The sequence below is a fragment of the Podarcis filfolensis genome (genome assembly GCF_964270895.1).
Source record: "Podarcis filfolensis genome assembly, chromosome: 6".
NCBI lineage: Eukaryota > Metazoa > Chordata > Lepidosauria > Squamata > Lacertidae > Podarcis > Podarcis filfolensis.
The window spans coordinates 7,123,779-7,147,903 of record NC_139609.1 but is presented as its reverse complement, the minus strand read 5'-3'; the positions used below and the strand labels follow the sequence as shown (position 1 = coordinate 7,147,903).

General features: G+C 44.5%; 2 protein-coding genes across 4 annotated transcripts in view; one reads left to right on the top strand and one right to left on the bottom strand.

The window, feature by feature from the left end:
• Nucleotides 1-24,125, bottom strand: part of CACNA1E (calcium voltage-gated channel subunit alpha1 E) — a 494,249-nt gene that overhangs the window by 458,669 nt on the left and 11,455 nt on the right. The gene's annotated exons all lie outside the window — the stretch shown is intronic.
• Nucleotides 4,124-24,125, top strand: part of LOC310765936 (sterol O-acyltransferase 1-like) — a 160,537-nt gene continuing 140,535 nt past the window's right edge. Inside the window, exon 1 of the mRNA XM_083621613.1 lies at nucleotides 4,124-4,241. The gene's annotated coding sequence lies outside the window, so the exon portion shown is untranslated. The remainder of the gene's footprint in view (nucleotides 4,242-24,125) is intronic.

Here is a 24,125-nt window from a genome sequence, read left to right as displayed (position 1 = left end):
TCTCTGAGGCATATATTGAAGTTGGTCTGTGTGGAAGCAGACAACCTTTCAGGTGCCCACATCCAAGGTGGGTCTTTAGAGTTGAAAACCAGCATTTTAAAATTGAGCCTAGAAATGAATAGCAGCCAGTGGAGATAAAATAAAATTGGAGCTTTATGCTTTATGCTCCAGTTGGTCAGGCACCAAACAAAAATCTAACCACAAATGATTTTTTTCTGAGCCGTTTGCAAGGGCAGTGCCCCACAGCGAACACTGTAGCAGCCCAATCTGGAAGTAACTTAAGCACTCGATACGATAATCTTTATTGTCACTGTCTCATACAGAACAACGAAATTGAAAAAATCTACATCAGACACTCAAAAACGAACAAGCCTGCTATCCCAGCTATCCCAGCCTGGTTAGCCCCCTAAAAACTCTGATACCCCATAATTAAACAGAATATACTCCCATAGAGACTACCTTACACTGCGTTTAAAACCAAAATCACATTTGAATAGAAACTGTTTCTCAGGCGGCTAGTCCTAGTCTTTATAACCCTGTACCTTCTTCCAGAAGGCAGAAGCTGAAAGAGATCATTTCCGGGGTGCACACTGTCCTGCGCTATCTCTGCAGCTTTCTTATGGCACCTGGAAGCATAGATTTGATCCAAGATGGGAAGAGTGCACCCAATTATTCTCTCCACAGTCTTTACAACCCTGGACAGCACTGTTTTTCCCCTGACCGTGCAGCTCCCAAACCACACACAGGCCATACACATTCAGGGCTGTCTTAAGCATATGTGGCGCTGGGGTGCAAACATCCACCCGGTGCCCCCCCCAGGTTGCCCAGAATTGTCAACCTTTTTTAGGGGGGCAGCGCATTATGGGCTGGCCATCGAGGTGCGCAGGCAGGGCAGAGCAGGGCACAGAGGAGCGCAAGGAGGTGGCGCTAGGCCGGGCGCCTTGTCGGGTGGGCCCTACGCCAATCCCAGGTGCATAGGAGGGCGGAGTCGGCCGGCCACCTCAGCGCCTCGCTGGCTCGCTCACCCCTGAACTTGCTTCGTAGAGCTGCCCATAGCAGAAGAGCCTGCCGCGGCGCTCCAATGGGCGGGCTCTTCCCCAGACTCCAACTCTCGGGCCTCGGACTCTCAGCCTGGCGCCCCTGAGAGCCCGGCGCCCGGGTGCCCAGCACCCCTAACACCTATGGTTAAGACGGCCCTGTAAGCACCGATAGATTACACCAGGCCCATCTTCTCTGAGAAAGGTCACAACTAATGAATCAGCTGAGCAGCCAAGGGAAAAGTCAGACCCCAAGAAGCTTACACAGTTGAGCCTTCAGAGGGAGAGTGGTTACATTACTTTCAGATTAATGAAATGTTTTAAAAAGATTGTAAAATGTGTGGGTATGAAGGTAAAGAATCAAAATTCCAAGTGGAGGTATTGAATAATGAGTATAAAAATCTGTCTAAAATGTATAAAATGTTGCTGGAGTGGCATACAAAAGATGAAGAGGTAAAAGCAGTAATGATACACTGGGCAAGAGACTTTGGTTATAATATACAGTATGATGATTGGATGAAATTATGGAATGAAAGGTTAAAATTTACGGCATGTACTGCGTTGAAAGAAAATGTAATGAAAATGTTCTACAGATGGTATATAACGCCAGTTAAATTGGCCAAAATGTATAAAACATGCAATAAGTGTTGGAAATGTAAAGAAAAAGAAGGAACTTTCTATCATATGTGGTGGGAGTGTAAAAGAGTGAAAGACTTCTGGGAAATGATATACAATGAATTGAAAAAGATGTTGAAATATACGTTCGTTAAAAAACCAGAGGCCTTTCTATTAGGAATGGTAGAAAACGAAATTAATAAGAGAGACTGTAAACTGTTTCAATATGCAGTGACTGCCGCAAGGATACTTCTGGCCCAAAGATGGAAACAGGAAGAAATTCCAACAGTGGAAGAATGGAGAAGGAATTTGACTGAATATGCAGAATTGGACAAATTGACTGGGAAGATTCGATATCAGAAAGACCAAAAGTTTATTGAGGACTGGGGGAAATTTACAGAATATCTGAAAAATATATGTGATGTACAGACAACGCTTGTTGGTTTTGAAGAGACTCTGTGAGATAGTAAGAAATATTGCAAAAAAGAGAGTAAGAGGAAAAGGAGTTGGGAAAGGCAATATCATGTTTAGAAATGCATCAACAAATAGAAATTTTACGAAAGATTGACAGAGAAACTGAGGGAAGTAAAAAATTGAAGAATGAGTGCAAAATAATTTGTTGATTGTATAAAACTTGTTTGGAAAATGAATAAAAATTATTTTTTTAAAAAAGATAGTTTACACCAGGCCCATCTTCTCTGAGAAAGGTCACAACTAATGAATCAGCTGAGCAGCCAAGGGAAAAGTCAGACCCCAAGAAGCTTACACAGTTGAGCCTTCAGAGGGAGTGCAACTGAATCCAAAAGAGGCTGTCAGAACACAAGAACCCCCTCATCAACAGTGCCTCTGTTTTGCTTGGTTTAAGTTCCACCTTGTTCACACTCATCCACTCCACATTACCGACACTGATTTATCACTTCCATTACCTCCCTGGAATCAAATGATGAACATGAGACACAAAACTGTACATGTCATGGGCTGGGACCTCCTAGCAGGGTGCTGACTCTTTTCTTGAGACCCATCCAATGAGTCCTTGCACAGTCATCCTCCACCCACATGGATGAGTTATTTAAAACAATATTCCAGCCACGTCATGTCACTGCAGCTCTTGGGCAAGGGCTGGGGACTCAAATACAGCTAGGAAAACATTTTGAGGGTCCCACAGGTCGGTCGGCTAATGAAGCTTATACATCATCCTCTTCCTCTTAGCCAGATTTGGTTAAAAGGCTGAGGGCAAAGGACGTCTCAGCATTGGCAGGAAGGCATACATGCATGTGACAGCCTAGCAGTGAGCCCAGAGAATGGGAAGAGGGGCAGGAATTCTGAATGTATGTTCATCTCTGAAGCAGCCAGGCCAGTCTGGGCTTAAGACCAAAATTAGACCTGGCACTTGCACTGAAAACTCACTTTTGGAAAATGCAAATAGCTGCTGTTGGGGGTGGAGTAATTACGTAGCCAGATTGCAGCTGGCAGGGACAAGGAGTTTAACCCTTCCCCTTTCCTGCTGTGTTAACTGGTTAGAATTCCTTCTTCAAGTATGCTTTTAGAATTGGGAGGAGAGCTGCAACTGATGTCAGTGAGACCTTTCCTTCCAGTAGATAGAGCAGCTTTGGAGGAGCTATTTTAGTCAGTAACGCAGCAGGAGAAGGAAGGGGTTAAACCCTGTCTGTCTGCCTGCCTGCCTGCCTGCCTTACATGCAAGGAAGGAAACATTAAACTGTCAGATGTAGCTTGGCCCTTAGCCAGCACCTGGATGGAAACCCTCTTCTCCTTGAGGAAAGGGTGAGATATAAATGCAACAAAAATTAACAGCTCCCTCCATGCTGAGATTGTCAATGGAAGGAAATTTAGTTAGGACAACTGTGAGCAGGGAATTGAAAGAAGGAAATGTCTTAGGAAACAACAAGGTAGGATGGGAGGGGTGGCTAACACCCCAGAGGACAGGATCACACTTCAAAACGACCTTGACAGATTAGAGAACTGGGCCAAAACAAACAAGATGAATTTTAACAGGGAGAAATGTAAAGTATTGCACTTGGGCAAAAAAAATGAGAGGCACAAATACAAGATGGGTGACACCTGGCTTGAGAGCAGTACATGTGAAAAGGATCTAGGAGTCTTGGTTGACCACAAACTTGACATGAGCCAACAGTGTGACGCGGCAGCTAAAAAAGCCAATGCAATTCTGGGCTGCATCAATAGGAGTATAGCATCTAGATCAAGGGAAGTAATAGTGCCACTGTATTCTGCTCTGGTCAGACCTCACCTGGAGTACTGTGTCCAGTTCTGGGCATCACAGTTCAAGAAGGACACTGACAAACTGGAACGTGTCCAGAGGAGGGCAACCAAATGGTCAAAGGCCTGGAAACGATGCCTTATGAGGAACGGCTAAGGGAGCTGGGCATGTTTAGCCTGGAGAAGAGGAGGTTAAGGGGTGATATGATAGCCATGTTCAAATATATAAAAGGATGTCACATAGAGGAGGGAGAAAGGTTGTTTTCTGCTGCTCCAGAGAAGCGGACACGGAGCAATGGATCCAAACTACAAGAAAGAAGATTCCACCTAAACATTAGGAAGAACTTGCTGACAGTAAGAGCTGTTCGACAGTGGAATTTGCTGCCAAGGAGTGTGGTGGAGTCTCCTTCTTTGGAGGTCTTTAAGCAGAGGCTTGACAACCATATGTCAGGAGTGCTCTGATGGTGTTTCCTGCTTGGCAGGGGGTTGGACTCGATGGCCCTTGTGGTCTCTTCCAACTCTATGATTCGATGATTCTATGCCTGCTTTTGCCAGTTTCACAGCGGCTAGGCTTCCTGCTTCGATATCTTGTCTGCATTGCTTCTTTGTCCAAGTATCCTTTGGTGGCAGCACCTGGAACACTGGGCACAAACTGGATAAGTCCTCAAAGGGCTTCCTTAATCATCCTCTGAGACCTTTCTGCCTCTTGCAGCAAAACCAACTGAGAGCATTGTGGCACCTTGAAAGGCATTTTATTGTGGCATAATAGCTTTTGTTAGTCTGTAAGGACGCGGGTGGCGCTGTGGGTTAAACCACAGAGCCTAGGACTTGCCGATCAGAAGGTTGGCGGTTCGAATCCCCACGATGGGGTAAGCTCCCGTTGCTCGGTCCCTGCTCCTGCCAACCTAGCAGTTCAAAAGCATGTCAAAGTGCAAGCAGATAAATAGGTACCACCCCGGTGGGAAGCTAAACGGCGTTTCCGTGTGTTGCTCTGGTTTCGCCAGAAGCGGCTTAGTCATGCTGGCCACAGGACCCAGAAAAACTGTCTATGGAAGCGGACAAACGCTGGCTCCCTCGGCCTGCAAAGCGAGATGAGCGCCGCAATCCCAGAGTCGTTCACGACTGGACTTAATTGTCAGAAGTCCCTTTACCTTTAAGGTGCCACAAGACTTCTGTTGTTCTTCCGCCTTAAGATTGTCCCCTGCGGCAGTCAAGTGAGTGTGTGGTCCTTTAGCAAAGATACCACTCTTTCACTTCTCCCCATGCCCCCTTTTCTTTTGTTTAACACTGAAAAAGAGTTCTGTGAAAGCATACTCCCTACTAGGGAGCTTTCAGTTAGCCCTGATTAATGCTAGTGCTACTGTTTGAGTGTATCCATAGTATAGCTCAATTGATAGAGCATCAGACTCTTAAAGCTCAGGGTTTTTTGCCCTTCGTTGGGCAAGAGATTTCTGCAGGGCAGAGGGTTGGACTAGATGACTCTTGGGGTCTCTTCCAACTTTACAATTCTGTGATTCATATGATGGATTCAAAAAATAATAATTCACATTGTTATTATATGCTATATCTCACTTTTCCTCCCAAAAGCTGTTGCCAAGCTTCTCCAAGGAGGATATTGATGAACTGGAACATGTGCAGAGGAGGGTGACCAAGATGATCAAGGGTATGGAAACTAAGCCTAATGAGGAACAGTTGAAGGAGTTGGGTGTGTTTAGATTTAGATTTTAGATAATTTATTACGGTCAAAGACCAGCTCGTATAACACAATAAAAACAGCCTTCATAAAGATAAAATATACAATCAGAGCAGATTGCAGCAACAGCTCAAGAGTTAAAACTGAGATATATACATACACCCGTACAACTGAGATTTGGGCTACCATAAAAATTGACCCTGAGGCACCCCAAAGGGCGACTTCAGCATTTCCCTAGTCAGCTATTTTATTCTAGAGGATGATCTGTGCCTACGAAATCTGGGCGCAGAATCTGGCTACCAGCCAGGTTGTCTTGTGATCTTTGCCTAAGAGGAGAGAATTAAGTATAGACTTGTCTGAAAGATTGGCGAGCCTCTTCAGCAAAGGATCAATGGTTTCTCTACCAATCTCAACATAAAAAGGACATCTAAAAAATATATGTTCGGGGCTTCTTATTTCCCCTAATAGGCAGGTGCAAAGTCTCTGTGCATACGGGACTCTTCTATAGGAGCCTTCCAGAACCAGTGAGGGCAAGGCTGAGCTTCTAGCAAGAGTAAAAGCCCTTCTTGTGTTTCTGGATGCGAGGAAGTAGAGATATGTTGATGGAGCAGCTACGTATCTCCCCTTTTCTATGATTTTATAATCCTGTTGTCTCTCTGTGTCCAAGATTCTTTGCCTAACCATGGATCTAGCTTGCCCCAGGCCCATAGCTATGAGGGTTTGGGGAGAAGGCCCAGTTTCTGAAGAGTGCTTAAGACTGCTGTCTGCCAGCCAGACTGAAACTGGTTGCTCAGAATCTGTGGAGCTATTCCTCGGGGGAGCAGTTTCAGAGTTAGCCACTTCTATATTGATGTTAGACTAATATGAACTTCATGGGTGTGTTTAGCCTGGATGAGAGGAGACTGAGAGGAAATATGATAGTCATCCTCAGATATCTTCAGGGCTGTCACATGGAAGACGGAGCAAGCTTGTTTTGCGTTGCTCCAGAGGGTAGGCCCCAAACCAGTGGATTCAAATTTCGACTAAACATCAGGAAGAACTTTGTTCGGCAGTTGAACAAAGTTCCCCGTGGAAGGTGGTGGACTATATCCAACGTTTCAACTTTGCTGTGAAATCTTGCCTCCCGCCTCTCAAGCCTGAAATGGTACCCCTGACTCAAAAACATTTGCTCAGCCTGCAACTCAAGTTTCCTTTCTAGATCAGTCATCACCACCCTGACTTGGGCAATTCTGCATGCGTAAAAGACCCTGAGAAAACACGCAACCTGGTATGATAAGAAACGAGTGCATAAAGGTTTTGAAAACCACATTATTCGAAGATAGGTATAAAAACCTACTGGAGCCAAAAATTCCACATTGGTTATCTCCTTTGGAGGTGATGAGTGTTAAGAAGATCAACATGAGGGGGAGGTGGATAACATATGGGAATTTAATAATTAAAGAAGGAAGTAAATGGAAATTGAAACCATATGAGGAAGTAAAAGAATATGTAAATGGTTGGCTGCATTATTTTCAGATTAATGAGATGTTTAAAAAAGAAGTATTAGAAAGAGGTTTTTCTGATAAAGAATCTAAGTATCAACAGGAAATTTTGAACAATGATGCTAAAATTTTATCTAAAATGTATAAAATATTATTAGAATGGTATACAAAGGATGAAGAGGTTAAATTGGTTATGATTCATTGGGCCAAAGATTTTGGATATAATATACAACTAAATGATTGGATAAAACTGTGGAATGAAGGAATGAAATTTACTGTGTGTACTACAATAAAAGAAAATGTGATGAAAATGATATATAGATGGTATGTAACTCCAGTAAAATTAGCAAAAATGTATAAAGTAAGTAATAAATGCTGGAAATGTAAAGAAAAAGAAGGAACATTTTATCATATGTGGTGGGAGTGTAAAAAAGTGAAATGTTTCTGGGAAATGATATATAATGAGTTAAAAAAGATGCTGAAATATACGTTTGTTAAAAAACCAGAAGCATTTTTGTTAGGAATAATAGGAAATGAAATTAATAAAAAAGAATGGAAGTTGTTTTTATACGCAGTAACAGCAGCAAGAATTTTGTTGGCCCAAAAATGGAAACAAGAATTACCTACGATTGAAGAATGGAGAATGAAATTAATGGGCTATGCAGAACTTGATAAATTAACAGGAAGGATCCGGAACCGGCGAGACCAGAAATTCACTGAAGACTGGAATAAATTTACAGATTATATGAAAACTATATGTGATGATCAGATAACGTTTGTAAGCTTTCAGGAAGTTCTGTGAAAATGTATTGTAGAAATATTGTTTAAAAAAGAAGGTGAAATAAGATACTAATGTAGTGCAATATTTAATTAAGAAATGTGGAGGAAGTGATCAAAACGGAGAATTATCAGACATGCTGATGGCAGTCCAAAAAGAGGATGTTGGTGATAAATTGGATGTATTGTTTTGTATAATTTTATATTGGAAATTAATAAAAATATATTTTTTAAAAAGAGAGAGAAAACACCCAACCACTTGGAATCTTGTGATCACATCAATCCCAGTGACTTGTGAGCAAGGCTGTATTAGGTGCTGCTGTGTTCCCATTTGCTCTGTAAGCAGAATTTGAACCCCTAGAGGGTGAGATCACGCAAGTTGAGACTCAAAATAAAATGACATTTCATACACACACAGGATGAGGAGGAGGAAGAAGGAAGTTAACTGCCTTCCTTCAGGACTGCCATGGAAAGTTTCCTATCCCATAAACCCAGAAATAAGTCAGATCATCATTATGATGCTTTGTTTCTTCGTGACTTTACGAACAGACAGGGATAATAGCAGTGGCATTTGAGTCTTTGCTACATCATCTTTACAAGCTATTTCACATACGCAAGCCTTCCAGCCCCCACTTCCCTTTCACTCAAGTCACATTTCAGTACGTACGCAAGGTTTCAGAGCAGAAACACTTTCTTTCTTCCCACGGCCTGTAATGATTGTTATTGCACAATGACAACAAACAAAGAAACTTGGCTGCGTCTTCTCCTGAAAAGGCTGGAGGGCAGCACCATGAAGAACACGCAGCACAAACACAGCCCCCTCAGATATGCTCAAAGGGAGCAAACCTAGGCTTTTAATTCCACAAGTACGTGTGTGGCAGGTGAGACGTGAAGTTCGGCTTATCCATATAGCAGAATCAGAAGTTATCTACGCTTTCCCTAGGCTGTACCACTTCAGTCATCAGAGGGAAGTCGGCATGTTTTAATAATAATAATAATAATAATAATAATAATAATAATAATAATAATTACATTTATTATTTATTCCCCAGCCACTCTGGGCAGCTTACAACATATATAAAGGTAAAGGGACCCCTGAGCGTTAAGTCCAGTCACAGACGACTCTGGGGTTGCGGCACTCATCTCGCTTTACTGGCCAAGGGAGCCGGCGTTTGTCTGCAGACAGCTTCCGGGTCATGTGGCGAGCATGATGAAGCCGCTTCTGGCGAAACCAGAGCCACACACGGAAACGCCATTTACCTTCCCGCCGGAGGGTATCTATCTATATACTTGCACTTTGACGCGCTTTCGAACTGCTAGGTTGGCAGGAGCAGGGACCGAGCAACGGGAGCTCACCCCGTCGCGGGGATTCGAACTGCCAACCTTCTGATCGGCAAGTCCTGGGCTCTGTGGTTTAACCCACAGCACCACCCGTGTCCCTATGGCAAATGCAGCCACCAAAAATATAAACGTATCAACCATCACAGGTGTTGAGCTCTTTGAGGAAGGTATGTAAACCCTGTCTCCAGACAGGAGATTTCTTTCTAACCTCGGAAAAGCAAAAGAAAAGAAAGAACGCTTTTCTTGACTGGAGTGACAGCTATATAGATGACTGTCAAGGCCAGGTTAACTCCAAAGTGATGTCAGCAGCCCACACATACACACAGAGAGAGCAAGTGAGAACATGTTCAGGGTCCTGGGAGCAGGGAGAGAGAGAGGTTGCCTTCAGCCACTCTTTTTTAAGGAACAGGAATCAATTTGCACTCATTAAAAGGAATAAAGCTAAAACGTCTCTTCTGTTTACCCACTTAGTAATCCCCTGAGCAAGCAAGGAAATGCCATTTAATCGCCTCAGTTCAAGGGGCTGTTCAGTATTATATGCACATCCCTTGGTTGGAAGGGCACCTGCTTTCGCTCTGACTCTGTCATTCCTTTTCCCCTCTCCTTGCTACCTGCCTGAAATTAGGCTGAGTCGATGGTTTCAGGCAGGGGCACAGCTAACTGCTCTGGCACCTAGAGCGGCGGGGGCAAGGCAAGTCAATCTGCGCACGGGGGCACAAGGGGACGGCGCAGCGAGCCGCCCATGGAGTCCGTCTGGCGGATGCAAGCCCCATGCTGCCGTTTCGGGCAGGGCGGGCCCCCAAGGCACCACGTCACTCCCAGGAGAGATGCGTGGCTCGGGTGCGCTGCAGGCCAGGCCCACCACGGTAAGTGCCACCCCCACCCCCCGTGGTGTGCTATTTTGTCACTCCCCCCCTCAAGGATGACACCGGGGGAGCAGCAAGAATACTTATTGCAAAGTATTGGAAGACACAAGATTTACCCACTTTGGAAGAATGGCAGATGAAGATGATGGACTATATGGGATTGGCAGAAATGACTGGCAGAATCCGGGACCAGGGAGAAGAGGCGGTGGAAGAAGATTGGAAGAAATTTAAAGACTATCTACAGAAATATTGCAAAATTAATGAATGTTAGAATGATGTTGGATAGAAATTAAGTGGTTTCCAGCTGTAATGCTTTAAGAATATGGAAGAAGGGCATAAATAGGTAAAAAAAAAAATAACTAAAATGGTGTTGGATTGGAAATAAGTGGTATTAGTAACAAAGTTAATAAGAATATGCAAAAATGAATTGATAATGGATGAAAATACTGAGTTATAAAATGTCAAGTTATAGAGATAAGATAAATGAAAGAGGGTAAGGATTTGCTGATTTAATTATTTAAATGGGAATACAAGAAGGGGAGGTGTGAGGAAGTCAAAGAAACAAGCAAATGAGTTTTAAATTATGAAAAAGAATTGTTTTTAATTTTTTGTATCTTTTTTGCGTGTGTTTACTCTTATTTTTTTCTTGTCTTTTTTATTATGTGTTTTTGTATATCTGTTGTTTGTAAAATCTTAATAAATATTTCTTTTAAAAAAAAGGATGACACCGGGGGGGGCTGCACCCCCCCACTCCCTTTCCTATGCCCCTAGTCTCAGGTCACCTTCCACAGCCAACATCCATGCAGGAACAGCTGGCAGGCGACAAAGAGGGAGATCCCTGGCCACGTCCTGGTTTAAATAAGGAGGGCCACACCTCCAGAGCCAGCTGATTGGCTGGCCAGGAGGTGACGCGGCCGGGAATCCCCCCAATCACGCGGGGGCTGGATTCCAGCCCCTGCGGTGTGCATGATGGGGCCGTGAAACCCGCAACTCCACCTCCTCCGAAGGGCAGAAGTGGCTTTTTCAAAATGTCTTTTGGGGCATCTATGGGCTCTTTGACACACTACATCACACGCAAAGGCACGTAATGGTAACCCAACGTCCCCTTTCAATCTGGAAAGAAGCCATTTGGGGAGAGGAGGAATTGGACTGGAGAAGAGACAGGGGGAAAGTGCCCTGACCCTTTCCCCCGCTCACCATTTTCGTGCCCCAAACAACCTCCCCACCACACACAAAAAAAGGTTCCAAACACACATGAGGTGAGTGGTGGGTGGCAAAGGATTAAGGACCCCCCAAGTCTCCCCCAAGTCTTCCCCACTTTCAATCCCTCCCAAATGGAGTTGTTCCAGTTTAAAAGGGGCACTGGGTTATACGGCAATTGGCCCTCAAACTCTGTGGTTCTCTGTTCAATCCACCAGCACCCCTTTCAGCGAACTGTCATCTCCTTGGAGCCTTCTAGTCCTGAAGTCTGGGGAGATGGCTTTCCATTCCATCTGAATGTATGAAAAGTGTATTGTCCTCAGATTGTGGGTCTGCCTATTTTTTTTATTAAAAAAAATTATATGCACCACAATAGCCTATGCCCTTGAAGCAGCTATCCAATCCCAGTTTTGTCTAACCTGATGGACAGCATCTTTCCAAGGTCTCAGTTCAGTATTGCAAGATCCTTTCGATGAGAAACGCGGGGGACTGGACTTGGTGGTTCTTGTATATGAACATGAACATGAAATTTATTACGGTCAGAGACCAGCTTGAGAAACACAAATGGAACTACAATCCCAATAGCAAAACAAACATTTAAAACAATATACAACAATGGACTTTAAGTTTAAAAGTGTGATAGGCATATAAGTTCTTGTATATGGCTTTCTCCATTTATATACAGTATAGATATGCTCCTAGCTCCCCTCCTTTTAAACATATTAGCTTTATTAAATTGTTATAAATAGTTTAATCAAGCTATCTTATGAGTCATCTTGACATTACGGACAAAAATCAAATAACACACATCAGCCACTTAGAGAACATCAAATAAAGCATATTGGTTCTATTCAGTTCTATATTAGCTGCCTATTATTTCAGTACAGGAGAAAAGACAAAGAGAAAAAGAGGGTTTAGGGGGTGGGAAACAGCCAAGCAGAGCTATCCTTGCAGTGCGAAGCAAGCCAAAAAGGGCTGTTCGATTTCCACATAATTGCTTTCCCTCTGAATAACCTCCTCCCCCCACCACCCTCATTGGCAGCTAGAAGACTGACAACTCCAGGAGCCAAGTTTTATAACTCAGGAGAGTCCTAGATTTCCAAGCCCTTAAAATAATTTGCTTAGCAATTAAGGAAGACCTGATCAGCTTTCTGATTAATACCAGGGACCCAAATGGCTAGGAAACATCATAATATAAGATGCAGTGGCATAAACGTACATGGAGCGCAGAACACATAATTTATCCATCTAATCATGCCTTCGCACAATGAGTAAATTATTTTACAAGTCGACAGACAGCATATGCAACAGATCTGCCTCTGGGGCATTGGCGTGCGAAACAGGAAGCAGATTCAGTTACTGGAGTCCTAACCAGTAAGAATGGTTTAAGAACTAAAAATAACCTTTGCTGTATGAAGCATAACCAATGATATCTAACCGAAAGAAGATGTCCACAGATGTCCACCAAGCCCTTCACTCCGCACCAGTTGCAAAGATTCAAAGCTGAAGAAGCATTCTTTTGGCATCCAGCTATATTAAAAGATGCAGTGAATCCTAATGGATGAAATATTTCCTTGCAAGTTCAGACCCAGAAACCTCCCCCCTAAATAAATTTGCACTTGACTCAAAATTTTCGTTTTGGTTTTTGGCAGAATTTGGGCCACAACTTTATTGATTACAGAAAGTGACTGGTTGCATAGGCTCTGGTTCGACTAGCTCCCTGCCATGCAGGTAGCGCTGACCCAGGGTTCCAGCATAGGTCAGCCAAGGGTGAACACCTGGATAAGTGGAAAGCTGGGAACAGGCTAACTCCGCCACCCAAATGCAAGAATGTATAACTTGCTGTTGAAATGGAACACTCAGGATGAAACGGTGAAATCTGTTATGATTAAATGGGCACAAGATGTTGGACATAACATTATGATGGCTGACTGGGAACAGTTATGGACCACAGGTATGAAGTTCACGGCATGTAATGCCTTAAGAGAGAATATAATGAAAATGATATACAGGTGGTACATGACACAAGTCAAGCTTGCGAAAATTTATCACTTGCCCGATAATAAATGTTGGAAATGTAAAGAGACTGAAGGTACATTCTTTCACCTTTGGTGGACATGCCCAAGGAGTAAGGCTTTCTGGGAGATGATCTATAACGAAATGAAAAAGGTATTTAAATATACCTTTCTGAAGAAACCAGAGGCTTTTCTCCTGGGCATAGTCGGCCAATTGGTGCCAAAGAAGGACAGAACTTTCTTTATGTATGCCACAACAGCAGCAAGAATACTTATTGCAAAGCATTGGAAGACACAAGGTCTACCCACCCTGGAAGAATGGCAGATGAAGGTGATAGACTATATGGAACTGGTGGAAATGACTGGCAGAATCCGAGACCAGGGAGAAGAGTCAGTGGAGGAAGATTGGAAGAAATTTAAAGACTATTTACAGAAACATTGTAAAATTAATGAATGCTAGAATGATGTTGGAATGAATTTATGTGATTCTAGCAAAAATGTAACAAAGGTTTAAGAAAAATAGACTGTTAATTGGTGAAAGGAGGGAAAGTAAACTTATATTAATATCAAGATAAATTTTCAGGATAAAATTTTGAAGAGAGGGAAAGGATTTGCTGAAATGGATAATTGACTTAGAATACAAAAAAGGGAGGTGTGAGGAGGTCAGGGAAACAAGCAAATGAAAGACAAGCTATGGAAAGGTTTGATTTGTTTTTTTAATTGTTTCAATTTTTCTGTTTTTTATTGTGATGTGTTGTTTTGCTTTTGTTTAATTTGGTTTTTCTTCTTTTTTCTTTTTGTAACCTTAAAACTTCAATAAATACTATTTAAAACAAAAACAAAAAACTCCGCCACCCAAATGTCTCCCTGGACTCAGGCACGGGCACAAACCCCTCTCAGGGGTTGACCAAACCATTGAGTCCCTGGATTCCTTTAATGGAATACCCTTCACATAGGGATGGCGAGAGTGTTCTCCCATCCCTATCACCTGAACCAGAGCCTATCCGCAACCTTACAAGTTGTGACGATTTGCTACGCAGCAGGCGAAACCCAAATGGCAACAGCCAATCAGCCAAGTGGGAAAAATTCCTGCCGTGCCCCTGTCCAAACAACAGACGACACACAACAGCATAGCAAGGTCAAGCACAAAATGCCCTAAAAGTAGGGAGAGGTGGGCGGGTGTTCCGAATGCACGCGCCGAAAGAGGAAGCTCTGGGTCACGTGCCTGGGCATAAATAGGTCCCTTGAAACATTTGAACTGCATCCCATTGGCCAGATTGAACCCAGCTTCGAGGGACCTACCAATCGGGTGTTGTGGCTGACCAATCGTACCCACCCACAACACAGGGTTTCAGTTTTCCAGGTCTCACTGCAATATGTGCCCTCTTTAAGGGAGGACCCAATCTAGCAGAACAAAGCAGAAGGAAGTTCAGAAATTTATCAAGGCAGATGAAAAAATTGAATAAATAGTGTACTGCTATTATGCACCATCAAAGAAAGCTGCACGGGCAGCTATCCAATGTAGATCCCGCCTTCTCCCCCTCCCTCCCTCTGGGATGACACCAGGGCAGAGCACCCCCACTGCACCCCCCTCTTCCTCCACCACTGTCTACTTCACCTCGCTTACTGCAGAAGCATGAAAAGGGAGCACTGCTATACCTTCCTCGTGGGGGGGGGGGACAAAATGCATCTCCAAATAGCTCAGGTACTTCCACACCAACTAGGAAATGGACATTTGCTAACACATGCAGATGAAGATAAACAGTGCACTAAAGGACACAGCAAGCCTTCAAAATGCAGAGGCCTGTGCACTTGTGCAGAGAGTGTGCTAGAGTCAAGCGCAGCCAGGCGAGGACTAGAGAGTTTTGTTTTCCCTTTCCACATTTTAATCAAGCCTCATATTTGAAATGTCATTCCTGGAGCATCTAGGAACTTGCAGAATGGAGGCTGTATTTACAGCTAAGCCTAAAGATCCCTGGGCTTCCTTGTTTGCTTGTCTGTTTCACTGATGGGGATGTCAACATGGTTGAAATGCTTCCATGACTGGAAGTTAAGATTTGGTGCATGGGAAGTCGGCTCAACACACCTCAAATGCTAGAAAGGTGTTAAAACAGGTTATTATTTGCCCCAGCTGTTATGTACTGAAGTTCTCACCCTGGGCCAGCAGTGGGATACTGTAGATAGTTTTCACTCAGATCCGCATATGCAAATAAGGAATTGAAAGTGGCGTTCAGTGATTGGATAGTTACAGAAAGTTGTTACTGTTGCTTTGTAGTTGAGCTCTATATAAGCAGGTTGGCTGAACCCTTCCGTTCAGTTCTGTTCTGGCCTGTGAATAAACAAGAGCTGTCTGAAGAATCGCTGTGTTGTCTGATATGTTCACCCACAACCTAACACCGGCCTCCTTTGGAACTCAACACAGAGCATACCCTCCAGGTGTCCTGATTTTCTGGGGACAGTCCTGGATGTAAAAGCCATCCCGGCTTATGATTTGATCCCAGAATGTTCCACTGTACCAGAGAGGAAGATGAGCCAACACTTGTTCCAAGCACCAGCGGTGGGAGCAGTGGCAGCTGCAAGGCAGACCCCTGTTGCCTCTCCACGGCTGCCACTGCTGCCCCCCTCCCTTGGGCAGCTTGTAGCAGCTGTTGGAGAGCAAGCGAGGAGAATGAGGCCACCAATACTGAGGCCCTGCCTCGCATGATGCGTCAGCTCTGAGGGGCAGGACCGTCCTGGGTGGGAAGAAAGGAGGAGCGGAGCGGGGCCCAAGGGGTCTTAATTTTCTTAAGGAAATGCTTTGCATGCCCACATCTAATCTTGCCCCTTTCTAAACTTTATTTACTGGTGTGTGTTTTCCTTTTTGTAAATCTACCAAAGAATAAAATAAAACAGAATTGGGACAAAGGGGTTTTCTCAGGACAGGGGGGGTGCATGTGCTGTGTCCTATTGGTTTTATGATGGGGGCACAGTCCCTTCTTCAGATAGGAAATGCTCTGGAGGGGGAGGACACATATAAGATGGGGGGGTCGAAGAGGGTCAGTTGGGAGGGGAGTAAGAAATATTGGCGGTATGCAAGGGTTTGTCTCATAACAATGGCCAGCACCACCAACACAGAGCAAACCATGGCAGCTCAAGATGGGAGCTCCTGGTCCTCTGCTTTTTGCCTTCCTTACATGCCGGCTGCCTGGCAGTTCCTGCATCCACAGTACAGTGGTACCTCGGGTTAAGTACTTAATTTGTTCCAGAGGTCTGTTCTTAACCTGAAACTGTTCTTAACCTGAAGCACCACTTTAGCTAATGGGGCCTCCTGCTGCTGCCGTACCGCCGGAGCCCGATTTCTGTTCTTATCCTGAAGCAAAGTTCTTAACCTGAAGCACTATTTCTGGGTTAGCAGAGTGTGTAACCTGATGCGTATGTAACCTGAAGCATCTGTAAGCCGAGGTACCACTGTACCATTCTATTTCTTCTTTTTTATAATATTTTTTATTGAGTTTCCTTTTTATAACACTTAAGCACATCCTCATTTTCCACTTAAATTCTTTTGCTCTTACGAGCTTATCGACTTCCCTCTCACCTGCCTCTTGGTTTTCAGAGTTAATCTTTATATCATGGCATTTATACATTCTGTTTCACTCCTTCAAAATATCCCAATTATTAAATAAATATAAAAAGGTAAGAACAATTATCATTACATGTCTTCTTACAATCCGGCTAGTGTTGTTAGTTGTTTACAATGGTCCTTCAAGTATTGTATAAATTTACTCCAGTCTTTTTGGAAAGCTTGATCACGTTGGTTTCAAATTTTTCCGGTCAGCTTCGCCAATTCCACAGAGTACATCATCTTCACCTGCCACTCTTCTTTCATTGGTATTTCTTGTTGTTTCCAATTTTGGGCTAAAAGGATTCTTGCTGCAGTTGCTGCATACATAAATAATTTTTTATCTCCCTTTGGTATCTCTTCCCCCAGTATTCCCAGTAAAAATGCTCCCGGTTTTTTAACAAAAGTATTTTTATACATTTTCTTCAACTCATTATATATCATTTCCCAGTACGCTTTTGCCTCTTTACAAGTCCACCACATCACAGTACCATTCTAGGTGGTTATCTTCAGAACAGGTTGCAGAATCATTGTTTTTGGAGCATGCATCCACTTTCTCAATGCCACGCTTATAATTTCATAAACATCTATCATATCTCCTCTTGCTTGCCTTTTCTCTAAGCTGAAAAGTCCCAAACACTGCAACCTCTCTTCATAGGCGAGTCACTCCACGAATACTTCAAAACACATCTGAACCACACTTATCCCCCTCAAAGGATTCTGGGCACTCCAGCTGAACCCTTTGCAGAGATTCACATTTACCTTTCCTCTACTCTTTCCATTATCTGAGGGCCAAAAAAATAATAATTCGTGCTTGGACACAGAGCTTTAAAGTCCAGACTGTGCCTGGATAGGTGGAAGAAAAGTAAAGGTAGATATACCCGAAATCCCCAGCAACCCTTAAGAAATCACAGTGCTCAGAATTCTTTGAGGAGGGAAATGTGGTTCAAATGTGCTTTAAAGGTTTAGTGCATGGGTAGGCAAACTAAGGCCCAGGGGCTGGATCCGGTCCAATCGCCTTCTAATTACGGCCAGCAGATGGTCCAGGAATCAGCGTGTTTCTACATGAGTAGAATGTGTCCTTTTATTTAAAATGCATCTCTGGGTTATTTGTGGGGCATAGGAATTTGTTCTTTTTTTTCCCCTTTCTTTCAAAATATAGTCCGGCCCCTCACAAGGTCTGACGGACAGTGGACTGGCCCCCTGCTGAAAAGGTCTGCTGACCCCTGGCCCAGTTCCTTCGGCTTTCCGGCATTGGGTATTTCAGGAGACAAGCTATACCTACCCCAAATCCCTTTTCCACAAGAGTGTGGTTATGTATCAGCTATTCCCTCACAGTCTTCACCATGCACATGCAACACACACACACACACACACACATTGCAGGGCAGCCCCAATTTCACAAGGGTTGATACACGAGGTGCCAGGATTTAAGAGTCACCAGTCTACAGTGGAAGGGACGCGGGTGGCGCTGTGGGTTAAACCACAGAGCCTAGGACTTGCTGATCAGGAGGTCGGCGGTTCGAATCCCCGCGACAGGGTGAGCTCCCGTTGTTCGGTCCCTGCTCCTGCCAACCTAGCAGTTCAAAAGCCCGTCAAAGTGCAAGTAGATAAATAGGTACCACTCCGGCGGGAAGGTAAACAGCATTTCCGTGCACTGCTCTGGTTCGCCAGAAGCGGCTTAGTCATGCTGACCACATGACCCAGAAGCTGTCTGCGGACAAATGCCGGCTCCCTCGGCCTATAGAGCGAGATGAGCGCTCAACCCCAGAGTCAGTCGCCACTGGACCTAACAGTCAGGGGTCCCTTTACCTTTAGTCTACAGTGGTACCTTGGGATAAGAACTTAATTCGTTCCGGAGGTCTGTTTTTAACCTGAAACTGTTCTTAACCTGAGGTACCACTTTAGCTAATGGGGCCTGCCGCTGCTGCCGCACAATTTCTGATCTCATCCTGAAGTAAAGTTATTAACCCAAGGTACTATTTCTGGGCTAGCGGAGTCTGTAATCCGAAGCGTCTGTAACCCGAGGTACCACTGTACTTTCAAAAAAACGCAAGCTGCAGGAGGCACACAGAATACCCTCTCTGCTCCAGGACCTCTTCCCTCTTTCCCTTCCACAACTCCTCCCCCCTCCTCTGTCATTCACTCACCAAGGGTGGGGGGAGAGGGAGGGCTGCAATCGTGGGGGAAACCTTGAACAGAGAACACAAACCACTTTTCCAGCGTACAGAAGATTATGGTGGGAGCAGCAACAATATTTTTTGCTGAAGACAGCATCATAAACTAGTCTGCTCACACCCACTAAGTATCATGGAGGGGTGGGTGGTCGAAGCTAATGACCTGCGTCGCAGAGTTGTAAAAACTACCGAAGGAATGCATGCGAGAAGTGTTATATAAACCCTGACAATGACAGGGATGGTCGTTGTTCTTGTTGAAGCAGGGACTCCATCCTACTCTGCATCTGTTTACACGATCCATAACGCTATTCAATGAACTCGTTCATATCCCCTCTCTGTTGTCTTAGTAATCATCCTCATATGCTTTCCTCAGGGAGCATTTAGCAAGAAGGACGCGGGTGGCACTGTGGGTTAAACCACAGAGCCTAGGACTTGCCGATCAGAAGGTCGGCGGTTCGAATCCCCGCGACGGAGTGAGCTCCCATTGCTCGGTCCCTCCTCCTGCCAACCTAGTAGTTCGAAAGCACGTCAAAGTGCAAGTAGATAACTAGGTACCACTCCAGCGGGAAGGTAAACGGCGTTTCCATGTGCTGCTCTGGTTTGCCAGAAGCGGCTTAGTCATGCTGGCCACATGACCCTAAAGCTGTACTCCAGCTCCCTCGGCCAATAAAGAGAGATGAGCACCGCAACCCCAGAGTCGGCCACGACTGGACCTAATGGTCAGGGGTCCCTTAGCCTTTACCCTGGAGAAACCACCCAGGAGAATGTCTTAACCCTGCTCCTCTTCTCTAAGTTGTATTTATGATCTATATTCCAACCTGCTTTGTATTGTATGCATGGGCATCGCCTACTTTGACTACTCCCACTATTGAAACTTAAATTGGCCTGAGTTCTTGGTGTGCTTTTTTCTTGGTATAGTTAATAACAGGAACTCCAACTTATTTATTGCCTAGTTTGATGTCTCTATATCGCACACGTGTTTCCACAAACAAACATATGCCAAGCAGCTCCATGACCGCTGATGTAAAAATTGGGGTTTGGCTTTTGCTGCCCAACTCTCCATGGGGCTCTGAGTCCCCTAAGTCCATGTTTGGTCAGAGAAGAATGGATGGAGGCAGGACCCAGTGAAAAGCAAGGCAGATTTTTTTTCCTGTTGCAACAGAGTTCTCCCCCCTCCTTTCAAGGAGGGAGAGACCCTGAACAAAAGTGTGCAAGAACCTTTAAAGACTTTGGACATTGCCCAACCCCCTTAGCCAAAGACCACCCCAAAGTCATCATACATACATCATAGGAGGCGGGTCTACAGCAGAAATTCTATCTGCCAGGATACCTGAAAATGGTCACTGATTGCATTACCTGGACAGCCTGGCCATTCTTTTGTGCTGTTAGTATTGCTTGAATCCAGGTCACAGGCTCACCCTATTCATACACAAATACACCCTGAAGACAGGATTTGTAAGGCAGTGGGAAGGCTTTCCCCATTTGCCTCCTGCACTGCAGAGGAATACTTGAGGTCATTGGGAGAGTCAAAATGGCTTCAGGATTGCTCTCCTATACTATTTCAGGCACACGGTTTATATATATTTAGATAGGTGTGCATTTATGAATATTCGTTCTATATTTGAGACCTTAAAATTCTCCTAACACCGCAGTGCAGAGTGTCTTCTCTTTGCACTAGATTGTGAGCAGGGGCCTTGGAAACCGGAGCCGCGTGGGTTCATCTGGCTTAATTGCCAGAGTGACTCCTCTTCCCAACAGAGAGAAAACAGCGTGATTGGAAGGCAAGAGGCCAGCCCTGGCGCAGCCCAGAGCCTCATCCTGCAATCCAACCCAACCTGACAGGGGCACAGCTGGGGGTGCAATCAGCACAGCATCGAGCCAGCGCACCCCCTCCAAGCTCGCTTGCTCCCTCCCCTCCTGCCACTGGAGTCTCTGGAATCAAGCACAGTACGAAGGAGTGGGGTGGGGAGATAGGCAGTTAATTAACAAGACTCTTCTCCTTGTGAAACCCACTTACGTCCGGTCCCAGGAGGCAGGCTCAGAGCAGAGGAGAACAGAGTGCTCCAGCCACCAGCTGAGCAGCTGACTGTCACCATCTGGTGTGGCAGCAAACCTGAAGGGAGGGGGGTTAAAAAGAGCAATCAAGAGCATTTTGGCAGCCCTGGACTGGAAGGAGGGGAGTGTTCAACAAGATGGCTTTTGTCTGGGGACATTTTCTCTTGTGCAGGGATGCTCCTTTCAGGGCGCTTTGCAAGAGACAAGACCTTTTCCTGCTCTTTGCTGCAGATAGTGGGTTGCTGGTGTCGTTGTTTAGTTGTTTAGTCAGTGTGGTGTAGTGGTTAAGAGCGGTGGACTCATAATCTGGTGAACCGGGTTCACTTCCCCGCTCCTCCACATGCAGCTGCTGGGTGACCTTGGGCCAGTCACACTTCTCTGAAGTCTCTCAGCCCCACTCACCTCACAGTGCGTTTGTTGTGGGGGAGGAAGGGAAAGGAGAATGTTAGCCGCTTTGAGACTCCTTCGGGTAGTGAAAAAGTGGGATATCAAATCCAAACTCTTCTTCTTCTCTTCTTAGTCGTGTCTGACTCTTCATGACCGCATGGACCAGAGCACGCCAGGCACTCCTGTCTTCCACTGCCTCCCGCAGTTTGGTCAAACTCATGCTGGTAGCTTCGAGAACACTGTCCAACCATCTCTGTCGTCCCCTTCTCCTTGTGCCCTTAATCTTTCCCAACATCAGGGTCTTTTCCAGGGAGTCTTCTCTTCTCATGAGGTGGCCAAAGTATTAGAGCCTCAGCTTCACGATCTGTCCTTCCAGTGAGCACTCAGGGCTGATTTCCTTCAGAATGGAGAGGTTTGATCTTCTTGCAGTCCATGGGACTCTCAAGAGTCTCCTCCAGCACCAGAATTCAAAAGCATCCATTCTTTGGCGATCAGCCTTCTTTATGGTCCAGCTCTCACTTCCATACATCACTACTGGGAAAACCATAGCTTTTACTATACGGACCTTTGTCGGCAAGGTGATGTCTTTGCTTTTTAAGAGGCTGTCTGGGATTGTACCAATATTCAATATGTGCACATGCTACAGCCACAATGCCAAGCAGGTTGCGACAAGCGTTAAAAGGATCCTTCCAAAGCGGATCAACTTGGTGACGGAAGAGCCAATGAGATTCAGCAGAAGGAAATGCAAGCAACAAAAATAACAATCCGAATTTCACATTCATGCTTATTAGGTCTAATTTCCCTCTAAAATATGAACAGCGTGCACAGGAAAAATTAAACTCTTTCTCTCTCTCTCTCTCTCTCTCTCTCTCTCTCTTTCTCTGCTAGACCTCCAAGTCGTCTAATGAATGTGATTGGCAAGTGGGCTCCAGAGAAACAAAAGGAAGTACTTATTCATGCAATGCATAATTGGATTATGGAAGTCATTGCTAGAGAATGCAATAATGGCTACTAGCATAGATGGACTCGAAATAAGGACTCTTTGGTTAGCCGTCTAGATTAGTCATGGATAAGTAATAATGGAAGCTGCACACTTAGAAACTGTGAGCTTCTGAGCAGCAGATTTAGTGCTTGAACTAAAAGCGCAGGAAACAGTCTGGCCTGTTCTTCTGCTTTCAAGAGTGGCTTGATATGTGCAGAACTCTGCAGGTGAAGCTTTCAACGGCACAGAGACTAAGCATTTGTCACCTGCTGGTGTCTGCCGTTAAAGGCGCAGCAACAGAGGCCAGATGACTATGTGCCAATCCCAGAACTAATGCCACAAAAAAGTAGCATGGGGTTACCTGAAATTTTGCATTTACATGGTACTTTAGAGTGCTCAAAGCACTTCAGAATCGCTCATTAACTCTTACAACAACCCTGTACGATAAGCTACTGCCATCGCCTCCATATTGTAGAGAAAGTGTGGCTTGCTTAAGACTAAGGTTCAAGGTTGAGATTTGAAATCAGTCACTTTCCCAGTTCACACTCTTACCACACTATCCTAACCATGTCTACTCAGAAGTAAGTCCCGTTGAAATTACTGGCCAAGGTCCACAAAAGACGAATGTATTTCAAGGTGAAAACTTGAATGTTCACTTTAAGTCATTAACTGGATATTTTGGAAGGGATTGGAAGGGGCAACTTTTATGATATGGTACCAAAAGGTGCAGCAGACTGCTTTAAATGAAAACTTACAAATAAGCAAAAAATGGCAAGAAGATATATAACATGGATAAACTTACGGCAGAATGGTGGATTACACACATGAACAAGCCATACAACAGTGGGCTTCCTATGGCATAAAATATTTTGCCTGGTTTGGCTTCTGATACTGAGCTATTTTTCTTTTCTTTTACCGGGTAACCTGGATTTTGTACTTTCTTTGGTTATGTTCTATAACATGGCTATATTCTGCATTGCATCATAGTTATTGAGGAGTGGAGGGTTCGTGTGTTGCTGTTTAAGCTTTACAAAGAAAAGCAATATGTGTCTTTTTAATAAAAGTAAGTCCCATTGAATTCAATGGGGCTTACTGCCAGGCAAGTGGGGTTCGGACTGCAGCCTAAGCCACTATATTGTGCTAGCTCTCGGTTCATAAGAAAAGTCCAGCTTCTCAGCCTGTTGTTTGAACTTGTGGTGATCAGTGCCAGTCCCTACGTGGCTTGTGGCTACAGCTTGTGCCAAGTCAGAGAAACCCTGCATCTGAAAATGTTCTTCCCACATACTTTGGCGATGCTCAGAGATCTTCTCCTCATGCCAAGAAAGCATCTTTTTGAATGGAACCAAATTTAGTATGTAAACTGAAATCTCTCGGGTACAATGAGCATCCTTCCAGGTGCAAGGTCTTTTAAAGGAATAAAAATTGGCAAAATAAAAATTGTGCCTTTGCAGGGCTGGGAAGGCAAGAGTTCACAAAGCAATCACAACATTAGACAGTTAAAACGGTGTGGTGTTAAAGTGTCAAAGTGTGCTGCTCAGTGAGATCTCTCTGTCTTCCTGCAGGTCTCACTGAAATCTTCTAGATTTGTAGGCGTCACCACAAAAATGCCAGTTTGTTTGGGACAAGAGTCCTCCTAGGCTTTTAATGCACAGGAGGGAATTTTGAT